This window comes from Aquarana catesbeiana, linkage group LG08 (assembly GCF_042186555.1).
Source record: "Aquarana catesbeiana isolate 2022-GZ linkage group LG08, ASM4218655v1, whole genome shotgun sequence".
NCBI lineage: Eukaryota > Metazoa > Chordata > Amphibia > Anura > Ranidae > Aquarana > Aquarana catesbeiana.
The window spans coordinates 155,384,399-155,402,894 of record NC_133331.1 but is presented as its reverse complement, the minus strand read 5'-3'; positions in this window follow the sequence as shown (position 1 = coordinate 155,402,894).

Here is an 18,496-nt window from a genome sequence, read left to right as displayed (position 1 = left end):
ATCCACAAAGCCGTTTTCAGTCCACCACCGGAATTGCTGTGGATTATCATGTCCAGGCGGGAACAATGGACAGTGAAGAAGAGAAAGTAGAGGAAGATGTGGAGAGATTAGACCTGCAGAGTATTTGACTGAGTCCCATAACCGTATTGAATGGGCCAAGCATGGACCTATGCTACTTAGGCGGTGTGCTTGAGGAAGCCATGGGAAGGAGGCTAATGGTATCGGATGAGAGTCCACCGTGTCCATAGTGGCCCATAACGGCATCTGATGTTTCTCATGGAGATGGGATAATGGAGCTATGGCTGCTGCTGTGTAATAAGCCTGTAGATTGGGCACTGATAGACCACCATCTCGTAAGACCACCATCTTACGAGAAAAAAGCACCTGTTTCTTAATCCTGGGTCTCTTGATGCCCCAAATGAACTGCATGATTTTGCACTGATGAATGCGGAGGATATGAGAGGGGACCTGGACCGGCAAAACCCTGAAATAATAAAGCAGTTTTGGGAGATAAGACACGAGGAGAGCATACCTGCGAGTTTTCTAAACAGTGAGGGGAAATTAGCTTGATATAGGCCTGAATAATTTGGGGTAAGCCGGATACCAAGGTAGGGTAACGAATTTAACCATTGGAGAGAAAAGTGTGACTGGAGGGTTGCTAATTCAGAGGGTGAGAGATTTATCGACATTGCTTTGGATTTAGCGGAATTAACAGATAGGGAGGCTGATTCTCGGTTTAGTCATGGTCAGTAAAATGTCGTCCGCAAACATTGACAGTTTGTGCGAGGTGCCCGCTATTTCCACGCCTGTTATATCCGGATGGGATCTAATAGCTTCCGCCAGGGGTTCAAGTGCTAGAATGAATAATAGTGGCGATAGTGGGCGGGTGCCCCTTCTAATAGGGAAGGTATTTGATTCAAACCCATAATACTTCACTTTGGCTTGGGGGGAGTTATAGATAGCTGAGACCCAGCTCATGAAAGAGGTGCCAAATCCAAAATGCTTAAGTGTTTGTGTTAGGTAGGGCCAGGACAGTGTGTCAAAGGCTTTGTTGATGTCCAATGACAAAAGCATTGTTTCTAGGGACCTGTTATGAACAATATTTTGTATTTGAAGAAGACGTCTTATGGCATCGTCTGCCTGTCTCCTAGGGACAAAGCCCACCTGATCTTTCTTTATTAAGCATGGAAGAAAGGAATTGAGGCGAGTGGCCAGGATCTTTGTTAAAATTTTCATATCGATATTAATTAGGGATATTGGCCGGAAGTTAGCCCAAGATGAATGGTCTTTATCTGGTTTAGGTATCATGACGATATTGGCAGTCAATAGATTGGATGTGAAGGGGCAACCTTCCTTAACTGAATTGTACATCTTAGTTAGATAGGGAGCAATGACGTCTGCCATTTTCCGATAGTAGAGTGCCGTGAAGCCGTCTGGACCAGGTCTCTTACCCACCTTCAACTCTTTAATACATTGGAGAACTTCCGAGACCTGTATGTCACGGTCCATCAGAGATGTATGGGTTTCAGATAGGGAAGGTAGAGATAGGTTTGTGAGAAAGGTATCAAGGCCTTGGGTTGAGAGATGGTCTGGCTCTGAATAAAGTTTAGTGAGGCGATACCGGAATTCCTCCAGGACTCGCTGAAGATTACCAATTAGGTAATTGTGGCAGGTGCGAAGGGTAAAAGGAGTAAATTTCAGGGTAAAGGTGCGTAATCTATTGGCTAACATTGCGTTTGGTTTATTCGCTTTTGTATACCATTTCTGTTGGGCCCAACGTAGGGTCCGTTCTGCTTCATCCGTTAGGCATAGATCTAATTCTGGGCGGGCCTTATCTAAGAGTGTGCGGTTAGCGGGGGTAGGTGATTGTTTGAAAACCATGGACGCAACCTCTAGTTTTAATTCTAGATCGCGTCGAGCCTTTGCCCTCTCTCTTTTGCGTCTAGACGCTATGCAGATAACATGACCCCTGAGGACAGCTTTGTATGCTTCCCAGAGTGTGACTGGAGATGATACTGTTCCTGTGTTAATTCTAAAGTATTCGACTGAAGCGTCACGAATGTCAGTAAGAATCTCTTTATAGGATAGAAGAGAGTCATTCATCACCCAGGGAGAAGATTGTGGTTTGCTCAGAAGAGAGTGACAAACCGTTAGGATAGGGTCATGATCCGACCATGGGGCAGCAAGGATAGAGATTGATTCTATTAAGGGGAGGTGTTTGCGAAGGACAAACATATGGTCGATCCTAGAATGTGAATGGTGAGGATGGGAATAGTGGGTGTAGTCCCTACCAAGAGGATGACGCTCCCGCCAAATATCTATTAAATCATAATTTTGTAGGGACTGTGAAAAAGATTTGGCGGCCGGGGAAGGAAGTTTATGGTCCGATGGGTATTTGTCAAGAGAGGGATTCAGAGTTACATTAGAGTCCACCGCCAGCAGGAGGGTGCCTCTTTGGTGAGACCGTAACAGGGAGCAGACGTGGGTGAGAAAGGGCCCTAGGTTTTTATTTGGGGCATAGTAAATCATAATTGTTACTTCATTATCTTGAACAGTGCCCTGCAAAATTAGGTATCTGCCATTTGGGTCTGCTATTTGTTTACTGCAGATAAATGGAACCGCTTTGCTTATGGCAATCAGGACGCCCCTGTGTTTAGTGGAGGCATTGGCCAGGAATACATGCGGGTAATGCGCCGCAAAATATTTGGGACAGGAGGTAGAAGAGAAATGGGTTTCTTGCAAACAAGCGATATCTATTTTTTGTTGTTTAAGATATTTGAAAATCTTGACTCTTTTCTGGGGGGAATTCATACCCTGAACATTCAGGGAGAGCCAGTTAAGAGTCATAAGAACAGGGGGGTTCTCCTATGTAAGTTCCCAGCCGGGCACCCCGCGGACCAAGGGGGAGGGAAAAGAAGAGGAGGGACAAAAGCAGAGCAGGAGAGAGAGAGAGCAAGGCATGTAAGATGGATGTAGTGAGAGAATCTCGGAATAGAGTAAGCAATAATACCTTAATTGCTTTAGATTGTGGGCTGTAAGACCCACGTTCAAGTAGGACGCTGACCGAGACAGCCGTCTCAGCCAAGTGCCAACTCATAGGAGGGAGCATAGGTCCATCGGGACCACCAGCCTATCACATATTAATACAAGCATTTAAAACATTTTGAGCACAGAATCTAAGAACGTTTGAAAATAAGATTAGCAAAACTGGGTTAAAGCAGTACAACTAAACAAATACTGATGTATCATAAAAAGGCATAAAGGTACAACCAGTTCTATTCCCCGATGACCCGGGCATGAGAGCCCGAAGGCCCCCAGCCCCTAGGCCAACATGGGGACTGACCCAACCCCTTTGCGCCCTCCCCCCACCGCCCCCCCAAACGGAGGCGGCGGAGGAGGGCGCAGAAACAACTGCCCGTGCCGCAGTAGAACACCTGTGAAGGTCGTCCCCACGGCAATGGCATCGCCCTCCCCCCACCACGTCTAATCCTAAAAGGAACAAGGATGTTAGAGTAAAATTTCTGTAATGAGTAGAAAAAGAAGGAAACCAAAAAAAAAAAAGAAAAAAGTCTTTCTTTAAATGCGGCTTGTCGTCTACCTGGGAAAAAAAAAAAAAGGTTGATAGTGCCCTCCTATGTCTGTGTCTTCATGCCAAACATAAATTTAAGTTTTCACCCATCACCGCCATCTCGCAAATGGGGCGGACCGTAGTGGGGTGTCCACTTAAATCCCCAAAACAGAGGACCAAACAAGGTGCACTGAAGACCAGAGGCACGTTTCCAAACACTCCCAAAAGTTCCAGGTGTTTAAGCCAGAAAATGAGTAGGATGGATCGACCGTGGCCCGGGGTCGGGCAACAAAAGGGGGTCAGATGTCATCAAAGTTGCAAGTGAAATAAAGTACCTTCATCCGTTGTTGGACTTGTGGAATCTTTGGGACTGTAGATCTCGTAGAGCTTGGGATCTGGGTTGAGAACGCTGGGAATTTTGTCGAGGGGGCCTGGAGAGTCCCAGTCTGGAGGAGGAGGACGCCGCCTCCACCTGGGAGGAAGGGAGGTCCAGCTGTAGATCCTGGAAGTGGCGTCTCAAATCCGATGGGGATGTGGCCTGGAATTGGCGGCCCGAGTGGGAGAAGGTTAGCTTGAAGGGGAACCCCCGTCTGTATTTGATCCCTTGGGTTTGTAGGATTTGCAGGTACAGTTTGAGAGCACGCCGTCGGGCAATTGTGACCGGTGAAAGATCAGCAAATAGCTGGAGGGAATTTCCCTGGAAGGAGAGAGTTTGCTGTTCTCTTGCTGCTTGTAAAAGTTTCTCTTTAGTGCGGTAATCGTGAAACTTTATGATAATGTCTCTCGGGGGACCAGCTGTGGGTTTAGGGGCCAGGGATCTGTGTATTCGATCAAACTCGAGCTTGTCCACCGGGATCTCTGGGGCCAGTTCCTGAAAGAAAGCAGTAGCTGTGCCCTGCAGGTCCGTCACCACCTCGGGGATAATGCGTAGGTTGTCCCTGCGGTCCTATTTTCTGCATCTTCTAACTTGTCTTTCAGGGTCTCGAGCTCCGCTGTTAGTTTATCTATTTCCTCTTCATGTCCCTCCAGCACTGTCGTGGCCAGATCCATGCGCTGTTCTAATTGATTGGTGCGATGGCCTATCTCTTTAAGGCCCCGCACCAAGTCAGAGGAAAGCTTGCGAGAGGCCACAGTGATTTCATCCCTCACTATACTGCGGAATTTTGCCAGGAGATTGTCAGGGTCCAAGGGGAGAGGGCTCACCAGATCTGTGGGGAATTTCTGTAAGCTGTCTGTTGGAGACTCTGGATTTTCGGCTGAGAGGTGAGCGGCGTCATCTGGCTCCGGAGGTCCAGGCCCCATATTGGGTTTTCCCTTGCCAGGGGCTGAGGAGGTTTGATGAGGCTGCCGGGCTCTTGGCTTCAGTTTACCGGAACGGTACATTACCGGCTGGGTCCAGGGCTGTTCCGGAGTCCGTAGAGGTGAGTGTGCTGTGTCCCCGCTCTGTCTGTGCTTTATATAGCCGGTTTAATGATTCTGATCACGCAGAGCAGATTTTAACATACAAGCAAAAAAGAAAAAAATGTTGCCCGAGTTGAAAAGTGGTTAAATTAGATAGAAGGCACAGGGTGAGTATGTTAGGAGGTTAAAGGGTTCTATCTTCTAACCCAACACAAACCTTAATTGATATTTATTAATATGAGACTTTTTAAACTAGAATTTAGACCAGTATAGATAACACAATTAAAAAGCAGTTTTACAACAAGTGATCATTTGAGTTGTGACCATTTGCTTAAAGTCTATGATTAATTTTGAAAATATATGCTCTTCCTTGTGATGGGGACAAAAATGTAAAGCTGTATTGTTACACAAGTATTCTACAGGCCAGTAGAGCAAGGCGATGAACTGAAGGTTGCACATGATAAATTACTTGCTCCCATATTCTGACACTTTAAATGTAAGCAACACAATAAGTTGTGTCTTTGGCCTATATCAGCTAACTATAGTTCTGTCTTGTTGGACATAACATTTTGAGCTCTTTGAGATGCATATTATCACCTTTGCAGCCAGTTTGATTTCTTCTTCTTGCCCTTTTTGCGAACTCTAGCGGAATAAGGCTAGTGGTTATAAAGGGCATTTTTTAAATATAGATATTCATCCTTCATAACAGGTACTAGTTATAGAATCCATCTAGCTAAAGATTGAGCAATTCATCATGAAAAAGTTTCTGCAAAAGGAATAACTGAAGGACACTTATTCACTTTGATGACCTGTCCAAGTTAAAAAAAAATAGAATTCCTTTTATTAATGTAGGCCTGGGCTAGATTGACACGGAGACTAGCATAACTGAGTTTTCAGGTCCTCTTTTCAAAGCAAGCCCAGCACCGTCTGTCCATCATGACTTAACCCGATTATGAAGGGAACAACTTGTCAGCTGACCATCCCAAAGGAACAATGTTTTATGAACATCTGCCTCTTGGGTCTATCGCCACAATAAATACAGTGCAAGCAAAGTGAACTCTGGTGTCCATGCAGTGTGGAATTCTAGCAACCAGTGTTGGTGATAATTAGGAAATGCAAAAATAATTTATCATTTTATAACCTTAAATCTGCTCCAATAACGTATAAAAGGTACAAATTGATGTTACTCTGGAATTAAAGTGGTCCTAAAGGCAAAAGTTTTTTATGTTTATATCTATGCATTAAGATAAAAAAACCTTCTGTGTGCAGCAGTCACCCTCAGCCCCCCTAATACTTACCTGAGCCCTCTCTCGATCTAGCGATGTTGCACGAGCGACTCAGCTGTCTGGGGTTCTCCCTCCTGAATGGCTGGGACACACAGTGGCTCCCGCTGCTGTCAATCACACTCAGTGAGCCAATGAGGAGTGGGGGCGGGGCCAGGTCAAGGCTCCATGTCTGAATGGACACACAGAACAGCGGCTCAGATGCCCCCATAGCAAGCTGCTTGCTGTGGGGGCACTCAGCAGGAGGGAGAGGCCAGGTGTGCCGGCGAGGGACCCAAGAAGAGGAGGAGCTGGGCTGCTCTGTGCAAAACCACTGCATAGAGGAGGTAAGTATAACATGTTTGTTATTTTTAACTAAAAAAAGAAAAAGACTTTAGTATCACTTTAATAATACATTACTGAATGCAACAAAAGGGGGTCAGGCCTATGCTCACAGCATAGGCCTGCTTAAATTTACCTGTGCTAGCAGCTTACACAAAAACCCACACTAGCACCTACCTATCTAAGGTAAAGGGTGCTACATGTGATTGATTGACACAGAAACAGCCAGTTTATAAAGCTGCGATCTCAGCACTGTTCTGACAATCTGAGTCAGAATTTACACTCCCCGATTCACCAGCTCAGAGCTCCTTCCTCGTTCAGACCCCCTAAGACAGTAATCATGTCCCCCTGCCATGTCTATGTATATACAGTATCTCACAAAATGGAGTTCACCCCTCACATTTTTGTAAATATTTTATTATATCTTTTCATGTGAAGAAATGACACTTTGCTACAATGTAAAGTAGTGAGTGTACAGCTTGTATAACAGTGTAAATTTGCTGTCCCCTCAAAATAACTCAACACACAGCCATTAATGTCTAAACCGCTGGCAACAAAAGTGAGTACACCCCTAAATGAAAATTTCCAAATTGGGTCCAATTAGCCATTTTCCCTCCCCGGTGTCATGTGACTGATGATCAGTGCCCTGATTACATGTCTTGATGTCCCCTGGGAGGAGGTGAAGCTGATCGGCTCTCCTCGCCACACACTCTGTCAGTTTACATGTAACCGGCTGTGATTAGACACAGTCGATCACATGGTTAAAGAGCTGCGGCTCTTTACAGAGATTGAGGTCGCGCCATGTCCTAGCAACGGGAGCGCGAGAGCGGCCATTCTGGGGTGACGTCGTATGACATACAGCCAGAGCTACAATGGAATGGTTTTGATCAAAGCATATTTATGTGTTAGATCCTATTGAGAATCTGTGGCAAGACTTGAAAATTGCTGTTCACAGACACTCTCCATCCAATCTGGCAGAGCTTGAGCTATTTTGCAAAGACTTTAGAAGTGCAAAGCTGGTAGAGACATACCCAAAAAGACTTGCAGCTGTAATTGCAGCGAAAGGTGGTTCTACAAAGTATTGACTCAGGGGGGCTGAATACAAATGTATGCCACACTTTTCACATATTTATTTGTAAAAAATGTTGAAAATCATTTATCATTTTCCTTCCACTTCATAATTATGTGCCACTTTGTGTTGGTCTACCACATAAAATCCCAATAAAATACATTTACGTTTTTGGTTGTAACATGACAAAATGTGGAAAATTTTAAGGGGTGTGAATACTTTTTCTTTTTCTTTCTTTTTTTTTCATTTATATTTATTTTTATGGATTGACATCCTTTGGATTTATTTTAATTTTGTCCATGGGAATTTGGCCATCATTGCTCCATTTCAATGGGGATTTATTTTAACCCATAAAATGGCCGCTACGATTGTTTGATTGGTTTAACAAGAAGGAGGACTCCTCTCTTGTATTTAAACTCGGTTCCATTGACTGGAAATGAAGTCCTTGATGACGCCTTGTGGGAGGGCAAAACGTGTTGAAACGTGTTGATGTAATTTCCGGTGCCGAGTCCAAACCAGGTCACTTCCGGTTTTGGTGGATCACACTCTGAATGCAGCATTTCCTGGATTTGATCCTTGCATTGTGATATGCTTTTTATACTTCTCTGTCTTGTAAGTACTAACCTTACTTTTGCGCAATAAACAAACACCTGTCAACTGTACTTCACTATTTGTCCCCTTTTTTCTATTTTTGGTGTAATTACTTACATATGACCACCATGTTGGGGGAGATCTCCATTGGACCCTTCTGTAAATTGTCATTTCTGGCCAGCGATTTAGCTTGAATGACCCCTGGGCTGAAAAGCTAGGGGTCCGGTTCATTCAGTGATTTTTTAATAAATTCTCACAACCTTTTGATTAATAATTATTCAAATCGATAAATTTTCGAAACTAAAAATGTTATATTGTTTTCAATTCGAATGCAGCAAAGTGAACAAACAAAGAAAAATCTTCATCAAATGATTACAATGACTCTTTAAATCACCTTTGGCTTAACAAAAACAGCATTATTTGGAAATGGTACTCTAATAGCACACAGTCTTTGATTTCAGCAATATGTGTAGTGAGAATTCAACTGGAGTTCAATGTAAAATTTGATTAAAATTGCAGTCCGATTTTCCGAAATTCAGACGAATTTCGTTATGTTATTCACAGCATTCAGTAAAATTAATTTAAATTGTAATTCGGGTATTCGGAGATATCCGAATCTCTGAATAATGAAAAATTTGTCCGAATATTAATTCGGAACGAAACGAAACGCACATGTCTAGTGAACAGCACTTTGTATAGCAGCTGCAATTATCAATATTATTCGATTTTTTCACTGGTTTACTTTCAGCGCGAGTATATTTGATTTTTTAACAGCTTGACATTACCTTAACCAAAAGCGCATATAGACTCTAAAATCTAAGAGTCGACAACTGCTGGTAAGTAAGGCACATAGGAGGGGAGCGCAGCACCCTGAAATCTGCACTGTGAAGAGTAATAGCACCACTTGCACTTTTGTATTTACACTGCGAAGAATAACAGCACGTTTGTTCTTTATTCAAGGACTTTATCAATTCACATTTGGATTGGACTTTTTTATGGGAATAGCACAATTTTATATATTTTTTTTTATTTTGTACATGAATTTGATGACTGCATATGCATAGGACAGCGCTGAATTTTTTTCCATATTGCTATCTTAGAGAGGTTTTTTTCCTTTATTTCAGCAGCCGCTTCATATTTGTTATTCACTTATATACAGTATATATTGTTATCATATTATCATAGCGCGGGTACATACCTATCATTAAGATAGTTACATCTTCCAGCTTGATTGAAAACCCATGTACGATAAACTTAAAATAAATTTTGGTAGAAAAATAGCTTAGGCCGGGGTTAGATGTGCAAAAATGGGGCAGTTCTCTGAAGTGTCGTGTTCAGAGCTTTGTATGCTTTTGGCTGCTTTGTGCCATCCATTGATTCTTTAGGCTTCCTGTAATAAAAGTATTTTTCAGGGGCATCAGCATTTGAGTTTGGCCATCTTTGTTTCCAGCAGGAAGAAGTGAATGAGACTGAAACAAGAGAGATGTAAAGTGAATTTTTAATTCCATTTGTGTATAACAATAGAGCAGCAGTACATAGGACTGTGCTCCATCACCTGCAGCCTGTGGTTTACAAGGGGACCTACATTGGGCCGCTCTATAAGTTTGCAGTTGCTTTAGTGCATGTCTCATAAGGGCAGACACATGGCTTATTTCCTATGCACAGTCACCACACGCACAGCCGCATGTCATCCCAGCTCGAAGCATTCATTCTTCCAAAGCAAGGATCACTGCCTCTCTGAATCACTCCATTAAATTGCTAATATCTGATTGTTCTTTAAGATTTCGAAACTTGCTGGGAAACATTTGCAGATAATTTTTTTCGCCTGCAGTCACTGTGCCTAATGCCCATCTATTGAGTACCATATGTGTTTATATGCGCTGCAATTTTCCAGTTGATTACATCTTGCCACACACACTCTCATCCACACAGAGAAGACAACTGCACAGTATCTATTACGCCTATTCTGTTCAGTGCTGGTCTTTCTACAGCTGATCCATAGAGGGGCTAAAGTGCCCCATGCCTCAGAAATGACAGAAGTTCTAATGAACAAATGAGATGCTACCTGATAAATATTAGCATAACCAATAAAATGCCTTCTTTTAGTGCATGTAAGCAAGAAGTGTACTTAAACATCAAGAGGTCTTTTCTAAGAGCCTTTCGTTAAAGCATACGAAGGGGTTTTTTTTTTTTTTTTCTCCCCTGAGTCATCAAACTCAATACAGCTCTATACAAACTGGAGGCACTGGCAGAAAATAAGGAAAGCTAAATTAGTCAAGGCTAATCTTACTTCTGCAATGACCATCAAAGCTGCCCAGTGGTCTAGGAAGAGTGCATCATACATTATTTAATACTTATATAGCAAAAGTGTAAACGTAAACCTGTCACAAACCCGAGCAATTCAAACTGAGTATTGGAATAAAAAAATGAATATGCAAAATTTAGTGCCCCCATCCTATTCATCAAGCCTCCTTTTTACACTTTTAATCTCTTCACAACCAGATGTCATTAAAATGGTTGTAAAGGCTGAAAGTTTTTTACCTTTGTGCATTGTATGCATGAAGGTAAACAAAAACCTTCTGTGTGCTGCTCCCCCCAGGCCCCCTAATACTCACCTGAGCCTCCTCTCGATCCAGTGATTTGCATGCAAGCCACCGCTGTCCCAGGTCTCTCTCTCCTCATTGGCTGAGACACAGTAGTGGGAGTCAATCACAGTCAGTGAGCCAATGAGGACATAGTGGGGGGCGGGGCCAATCCGCAGCTCTATGTGTCTTATGGACGCAAAAAGCAGGGCACGAGAGCAAGCATGCATCAGTGCTCCCATTGCAAGTGGCAAGGGGTCCCAAGAACCCAGATAGCGATCAACTGTGCTTAAAGTTGGAAAATGACTTGCTAAGCTATTGCTAGACTCGCCAGGCTTCACAAGTTTGTTGCACAATTGTATCAAGTCCGCATTGCGTGACTGCAGATTAAATTTCTTTGCAAACATTCTGCAAGTCTGCTGCAAGTTTTGGTTCAGTTATGTTGTACAATAATCATCCCTCAACAGGGGTCACTGTGGCTGAATTTTCATGATGTAGATTTGCAGAGCTCTTGCTGTGGACTCACAATTGCAACTTTGCTCTTGCGAGAGACTTGCCATTCAAATTTGCTACAAATTGGAAAAGTGTCAACTAGAACTTCAAGTACTCTGCAAGTGTACAACTTGCCAGTGAAAATGTGCAGCAAGTTAACAAGACTTACAATTCAACACTGCCACAAATTTTTGGCAAGTTATCTTTGTTATCTGGGAAGAAGAGGATCGGGGCAGCTCTGTGAAAAAAACACTGCACATAGCAGGTAAGTATGACATGTTTGTTATTTAACCACTTGACCACTGGGCACTTAAACCCCCTTCCTAACCAGACCAATTTTCAGCTTTCGGTGCTCTCACACTTTGAATGACAATTACTCAGTCATACAATACTGTACCCATATGAAATTTTTGTCCTTTTTTTCACACAAATAGAGCTTTCTTTTGGTGGTATTTAATCACCGTTGGGTTTTTTATTTTTTGCGCTATAAAAGAAAAAAGACTGAAAATTTGGTAAAAAAATGAATTTTTCTTTGTGTCTGTTATAAAATTTAGCAAATTAGTAATTTTTCTTTGTAAATTTTGGCCAAAATTTATACTGCTACATATCTTTGGTAAAAATAAGTACAACTTGGTGTATATTATTTGGTCTTTGTGAATGTTAGAGAGTCCAAATGCTATGGTGCCAATATCTGAAAATTGATCACACCTGAAGTACTGACGGCCTATCTCATTTCTTGAGACCTTAACATGCCAGAAAAGTACAAATACCCCCCAAATGACCCCTATTTGGAAAGAAGACATTCCAAGGTATTTAGAAAGATGCATGGTGAGTTTTTTTGAAATTGTCATCTTTTCCCACAATTCTTTGCAAAATCAAGATTTTTTTTTTTCTTTTTTTTTTTTCACAAAATTGTCATATTAGCAGGTTATTTCTCACACACAGCATATGCATACCACAAATTACACCCCAAAACACATTCTGCTATTACTCCCGAGTATGGCGATACCACATGTGTGAGACTTTTACACAGCGTGGCCACATACAGAGGCCCAACATGCACGGAGCACCTCCAGGCGTTCTGGAGCACCCAGGCCAATTCTTATATTTCTCTCCTACATGTAAAAATAATAATTTATTTGCTAGAAAATTACATAGAACCCCAAAACATTATATATATTTTTTTTAGCAAAGACCCTAGAGAATACAATGGCAGTTGTTGCAACTTTTTATCTCGCACCGTATTTGCGCAGCAATTTTTCGAACGCTTTTTTTTGGAAAAAAAACAGTTTTGTGCTTTAAAAAAAAATAAAACAGTAAAGTTAGCCCAATGTTTTTGCATAATGTGAAAGATGAAGTTACGCCGAGTAAATAGATACCTAACATGTCACCCTTCAAAATTGCACACTCTTGTGGAATGGTGCCAAACGTCGCTACTTAAAAATCTCCATAGGTGACGCTTTAAAATTTTTTACTGGTTACATGTTTTGAGTTACAGAGGAGGTCTAGGGCCAAAATTATTGCTCTCGCTCTAACGTTCGCAGTGATACCTCACATGTGTGGTTTGATCACCGTTTTCATATGTGGGCGGGACTTACGTATGTGTTCGCTTCTGCATGTGAGCCCACGAATGTGGGCGCTTTAAACATTTTTTTTTTTTTTTTTTATTGTTTATTTTACTTTATTTATTTTAGTTTGACACTTTTTCCCCCCCCAAAAAATTTTTGATCACTTTTATTTCTATTACAAGGAATGTAAACATCCTTGTAATAGGAATATGGCATGACAGGTCCTCTTTACAGTGACATATGGGGTCAATAAGACCCCACATCTCACCTCTAGGCTGGGAAGCCTGAAATTAAAAAAAAAAAAAAAACGATCCTGGCTTCGATCGTAGCGGTGAGTCGGTAGAAGCACCGGAGGGTGGCGGGAAGGGGGGGGCGTCCCCTCTCGCCTCCCGTAAGAACGATCAAGCAGTCTAACAGCCACTATGATCATTCTTATGGTGTAGGGAATCACCGGCTGAAAAAGCTGATATCTGAATGATGCCTGTAGCTGCACCCATCATTCAGATATCCCCGCTCAAAGTCAAGGACGTTGTATGACTGTGGGCGGGAACTGGTTAAAAATTGCGGGGTATTGCAGAGTATTGCGGAGTAGTGCAGGGTATATTGCTGGGTATATTGCAGAGTATTGCGGGGTATAATGCAGAGTATTGCGGGGTATAATGCAGAGTATTGCGGGGTATAATGCAGAGTATTGCGGGGTATTTATGCAGAGTATTGCGGGGTATTTATGCAGAGTATTGCGGGGTATAATGCAGAGTATTGCGGGGTATTTATGCAGAGTATTGCGGGGTATTTATGCAGAGTATTGCGGGGTATTTATGCAGAGTATTGCGGGGTATAATGCAGAGTATTGCGGGGTATAATGCAGAGTATTGCGGGGTATAATGCAGAGTATTGCGGGGTATAATGCAGAGTATTGCGGGGTATTTATGCAGAGTATTGCGGGGTATAATGCAGAGTATTGCGGGGTATAATGCAGAGTATTGCGGGGTATAATGCAGAGTATTGCGGGGTATAATGCAGAGTATTGCGGGGTATTTATGCAGAGTATTGCGGGGTATAATGCAGAGTATTGCGGGGTATTTATGCAGAGTATTGCGGGGTATAATGCAGAGTATTGCGGGGTATAATGCAGAGTATTGCGGGGTATAATGCAGAGTATTGCGGGGTATTTATGCAGAGTATTGCGGGGTATTTATGCAGAGTATTGCGGGGTATTACGCAGAGTATTGCGGGGTATTACGCAGAGTATTGCGGGGTATTACGCAGAGTATTGCGGGGATGGCTGAGCATGGAGGGATGGATGGATGTGACTGCAATTGTCACTGAGCACCGCTGTGAGCACTACACATACAGCCCACAGCGGTGCTGCCATCCGATCCCTCCCCCTCTCCCCTCACATTGTACCGATCGGTACAGAGAGGGGAGGGAGGAACCGGCGTCATGACATGACGCCGGTCTGTTGACATGTGATCGCTCCGTCATTTGACGGAGCGATCACATGGTAAACGGCCGCGATTAGCGGCCGTTTACCGTGATCCGTGATGCGCCGGGTCCTCTGGACCCGGCGGTCACGGAAGTTCTCGGGTGCGCGCCCCAGGGGGCGCGCGAGAGCAGTATTCTGGGAGGACGTCCCAGGGACGTCCACCCAGAACTAGCCGACCGCGCTGTAGACGTCTTTCGACTATGGCCCGGTCGGCAAGTGGTTAAATAAATAAATAAATAAACCTTTAATATCACTTTAATACCTAGATGTCCAGACTAAAATAAGCAGCTTCAGTCTGTATTGGTTAACTTGACAATTTTAATTTGACTAAATAAAAAAATTACTACATTATTTTTAAAGTGACCTTGTCACTATATTAATAATGCAAAATAAGATGCAAAGAAAACAGTTAATACCTACCTGCCCCATGTCCTTGAGACTTGAACCCGATTAAACATCTCTGGAGAGATCTGAAAATGGCTGTGCACCAACGCCATCCAACCTGATGGAGCTTGAGAGGTCCTGCAAAGGCTGTCAATACTTATGTACATGGGATTTTTTTTTTTTCATTTTTTAGTTATAATAAATTTGCAAAGATTTTAAACAAACTTCTTTCATGTTGTCATTATGGGGTATTGTTTGTAGAGTTTTGAGGAAAATAATGAATTTAATCCATTTTGGAATAAGGCTGTAGCAACAAAATGTGGAAAAAGTGAATTGCTGTGAATACTTTCCGGAGGAACTGTAAATGTACACACATAGTATTATCTACATCGAGCCAATCTCTTTAACATGTATACATAAAAAACAGTAAGAAGCCTATACATTTTCTGTAAAGTGTTGATAGAAATACACTAGTTATAAAAGGCCCAGAGGGCGTGATGGCCGCCGGGCACCCGCGATTGCTCGTGACAGAGCGAGAACCGGGATCTGTGTGTGTAAACAAACAGATCCCGGTTCTTTCAGGGGAGAGGAGACAGATCATGTGTTCATACTATGTATGAACACCGATCTCTCTCTCCTCCTAGTCAGTCCCATCCCCCCACAGTTAGAAACACACATAGGGAACACAGTTAACCCCTTGATCGCCCCCTAGTGTTAACCACTTCCTTGCCAGTGACATTTATATAGTAATCTGTGCATTTTTATAGCACTGATCGCTGTAAAATTGTCAGTGGTTTCAAAAATGTGTCAAAAGTGTTCGATGTGTCCGCCATAATGTCGCAGTCCCGATAAAAATCACAGATCGCCGCCATTACTAGTAAAAAAAGAAAATAATAATAAAAATGCCATAAATCTATCCCCTATTTTGTAGATGCTATAACTTTTGCGCAAACCAATCAATATACGTTTATTGCGATTTTACCAAAAATATGTAGAAGAATACATATTGGCCTAAACTGAGGAAAACATTTGTTTTTTTGATAAAAAAAATGTGGGATGTTTATTAGAGCAAAAAAGTAAAAGATATTGTGTTTTTTTCAAAATTGTAGCTCTTCTTTTTGTTTATAGCGCAAAAAATAAAAACCGCAGAGGCGATCAAATATCACCAAAAGAAAGCTCTATTTGTGGGAAAAAAAGGACACCAATTTTGTTCATGTACAGCAACGCACGACCGCGCAATTGTCAGTTAAAGCAACGCAGTGCAGAATCGCAAAAAATGGCATGGTCATTGAGCAGCCAAATCTTCCGGGGCTGAAGTGGTTAAAATGATTTGTGTAACATAATTTGTCCTAATGTTAATGTATTTCTAAGCAGTATCATTCTTTATCGTATAGCTCTTTGACTGGGAGCCAAGTGCCACCCGACAGAGCTGGATCTCACTTCTTAAACTTTGCAACGATGATCAGGGGACACAAAATCAATATCCTTTTTAAAGAACACCCAACTGGAACAATGTGCCAATGACCCCAGCCTCTCCAGGGTAATACACCACGGCAATGCAATAAAGCAGGTCATCTAAAGACAACACTCATCTGGGAGGCACTTGCTTGTTTACACATAGTAAAACACTCAGGAGTTTTCTCTGCATGTGACATACAAGTTCCAGTCTTTAAGCATCAGACAGTGCTTGAGTGCAGCGACCTTTTAATGGGCACATGCAGATGTTAATTAATGGCTTGAATCACTTTAACAAACCAATATGTGCTCCCTGGATCCTATACATTACATTAGATGACATGTTCATTTATTTAGTGCTAACAGTTCAGCAGTGCATACAGCAGATGTTTCCAGGTGAGTCTAGGTAGAATGCTTTCATTATAAATCTAAACAATATAGCCAGCCATACATAATGTCACTTCCATCATAACAAGTAGTCCAGGCATGGTCTTCCCAATATAATGTTGCCGATTGGAAAAGCTGCATGTTTTAGGGTTTGTTCACAGCAGCAGCAAGAACAAGGTGATTTGCCTGATGTCCATGACTTCAGTTCACACCAATGCATGTGTTGGTGTGCGCGAAAATTAATTTGGAAATATTTCATTTTTGTGCAGCACGTTCCATGGTGCTGTAATGCACCGCAATGCCCTGTAGCCTATAAAGATCACACATGAGTTGGAAAAAGAAAAAAAAAAAAAAGAAAACAAGCACCACAAGGCACATTCACAATACACACCAGCACACAATAGTACTATGTAAACACACATGCAAGATAATGCCACTACAACACAATTATGCAATTAGGGCCAGCAAGAGCGATCTGTTTCCACTCACTGTGCCTGACTGGTGGTCTTCACCCCGCAACACAAGAGTCCTTCCATGTAGATAAAGTTGGCAATCGGACGAGAATTTTAAAAAAATGCTTTATTTCGTCCAAGGAGTACACAGGTCCCAAACAGAGCCAACAGCCAGAGCCAACCTGAAGAGAAATTGTATTCATGCTCGCCCCATTGCCGACTTCATCTATAATATGTACTATGTGGTGTGACTGGGCCCTCAGCCCCTTTACTTCTGCAGCATACACTTGGAAGTGCACCTTTAGGACTTTGCAGGTCAGCTAAGATAGCTAAGATATATGAGAGCACAGACCAAGGAAGCTCACAACTGTTTTTTAGTTTAGGGTGGAATTTAGTGTTGGTAATATCCACTATATAATGGAGAGACATTTAAAGCAGACCTTCACCATATGTAATCACTTCTTTTAGTTTTCCTCATTCACACACCTTAATTTGTACATTAAAAGTTTTTTATTTCCTAAAATACTATACAAGGCTAGCACTTCAGGCTTTCCTGCCTTGGTAAGAATGACCCTCCTGAGATACTAATGTCATGCATCCCAGGAGGCTTCAGGGCCATCTCCAGCATACTGCACAGCATCGGGGGCCAGCTGAAAAAAACAGAAACAACCAGCCCCCGATGATATAAGAAAAGAAGATAGCAACAAGGGACCTGGTACGCAGAGGTGGATTGGAAGATTACGGCAGACAACGCCTGGTTTCCTGGGCATTTTGTTTAAGCTTTTTATTTATAGCCTATGGTTTGTGTGCAAGCAAATTTCCAATGCTACAACAGATTAGCAAAGCAACACTGTGCTTTGGGTTGTTCATAAATTATATCACTCATACTAGCCCCCACAAAAATACTTAATCTTACTTTAAACTTTTAAGCAACACCCTATCTGGCCTTCAAACCCCCCTTACTTACAAATAAAAGAGAAGCCTATAGAAAGTAGTTACTTTTATTGTGGGAACTAATGGAAACATCATAATACAATAATACAGCCACCTTAATTCTCTACAGGTTTAGTCCTAATGTATACATATTGCATAACCCAAACTTAAGAAATACTGTTTTTAAAAGACTCCATCTATTTTGGAGCTCACAATACTGTTTAGAACAGCAGCCCCATGCAAGTATATGCCAACAGCATAGACACAGTAGAAAGAAAGAAAGCAAAGCAAAGACGCATGTATATAGCAACAGCATGACCTTACTGCAGCAATGCCGCTGCTTAAAAAAAGGAAAAAGATGCACACATTTATAATGCACAGCAATGTGCTTCAGAAATGTGCTTAGTTGCTTTAGAACCCTGAAGACAGCGGAGTGGTCCTAAATAAATAGGAAAAGGGGAAAAAAAAGAAAAGAGTAAAGTACTGTCACATTACCTATTAAAGTCATGTGACTGGCTTATCTT